Source organism: Neltuma alba, unplaced genomic scaffold (assembly GCF_004799145.2).
Source record: "Neltuma alba isolate B1F8T4 unplaced genomic scaffold, ASM479914v2 tig00003894_pilon, whole genome shotgun sequence".
NCBI classification, from domain to species: domain Eukaryota; kingdom Viridiplantae; phylum Streptophyta; class Magnoliopsida; order Fabales; family Fabaceae; genus Neltuma; species Neltuma alba.
In genome coordinates this window covers 34,133-35,768 of record NW_021633471.1, presented here as the reverse complement: position 1 = coordinate 35,768, position 1,636 = coordinate 34,133, and the positions used below count along the sequence as shown (strand labels likewise).

Genomic DNA, 1,636 nt, shown 5'->3' with positions numbered 1-1,636 from the left:
GGGTGTTGATTCTTTGCCAGGCTTTCACTCTTGATTTAGTGACTGGGCATCAAATTACATATTAGTAGGACCTGACCTGAAGATGTAAATACAGAGCCATTAGGGGTCCGTTGTTCGAAAGTTTGCAAATTGTATGAATAGTCGTGTGCGTTGATTTTCAGACAATTTAAGCATTCGCAGACTGTTTTCATGGCATATAGTTGTACCATATGCTTCCTTAATTCTGAATGTCTGCATCATAAGATCGTTTTGTCAAGGTATAGTACTTTAATTGTGCTTTCTAATGGGTTAAGGTAAAATGTGTGATTATGAGTGTAGTGTATGGAATTTTCCATGGTGACATTAGCAGTCTTGTCCCTGCTTTGTGTTATTTCAAAAGCAATGTTAGACACTGTTTTTTTATTATTGACACAGTCCAATCCTTTAAAAAAGATGGCTGTCTTCATATGCAGGTTGACAATTTTGGCACGGTAAACCTGGTTGAAGCATGCCGTAGAGCTAATGTGAACAGATTCATTCTTATCAGTTCCATTTTAGTTAATGGAGCTGCAATGGGACAGCTATTCAATCCAGCTTACATCTTTCTTAATGTTTTTGGACTCACTTTAGTGGCCAAACTACAAGCAGAGCAATATATCAGGAAATCTGGTATAGATTACACAATAATAAGGCCTGGCGGATTGAGGAACGAACCTCCTTCTGGAAATGTTGTTATGGAACCTGAGGTATAGCCTCTAAATTACCTTTGATAGTTTCACGTTTATATTTTTGTAGTGATGCTTTTCTGACACTCGACGTTCTGGCTTTATTAGGATACCCTTTATTGAGGTACCATATCCAGAGATCAAGTTGCAGAAGTAGCTGTGGAGGCCTTGGCCTGTCCTGAGTCATCTTATAAAGTAGTGGAGATAATATCCCAGCCTGATGCTCCTAAACGTTCATACCAGGATCTTTTTGGTTCCATAAGGCAGCGTTGATTTCTTAGTTCAGGACTTCGTTATGAGTCGCTAAGTGCTTTCCCTGATTTTTTCACGGCTGGGTGGCAAATATGTACCTATGATATCATAATCATCTGTGCTGCTTCAGTATACTGTATGGTACTGTTAGACATGTAAAACTAAAAAATCAATACATATCTTTGAACCTTTTTCTTTTCATTTGTCCCCCAAGACTATTCTTTCTATTCCTTTTAACTTTTAAATATAAGTAGGCAGAAATCCGACATGGAAAGACACAGAACACGCACGTGAAGATTTATCCTCTCTTCTGTTGTGTCCAGAACTTAAAATATGATAATGTTCAGTGGGTATTAATCCTCCTCTTTTGCTAAGGAAGTATTATTTAATATTTATTACTGGAGCAGAATGTATTATTCATCTGTCTTTTGCACCTTGAGGACATCTTGCACGGTTTTTGTCTGTGTTTCATGTTCATAATATTCGCTATATTATAGGGGGAAGAAACATTACATATATGGTTGAAAATGTTCGGAAAAATCACTCACATATCAAATTACATTAAGCATCCGAATTTTCTGTCTCCCACCTCTCTATGCATAAACAGCATCGAATGAAATTAGAGACTCAGAAAACCATCTGGTGATCTTTCTCATCTGTCAGAAAACAGATCATCAAGC

The 1,636-nt window shown here is 37.3% G+C and overlaps 1 pseudogene; it reads left to right on the top strand.

The window, feature by feature from the left end:
• Positions 1-115: 115 nt before the first annotated feature.
• On the top strand, positions 116-1,157 carry LOC114742980 (uncharacterized protein At2g34460, chloroplastic-like; annotated as a pseudogene).
• Positions 1,158-1,636: the final 479 nt, after the last annotated feature.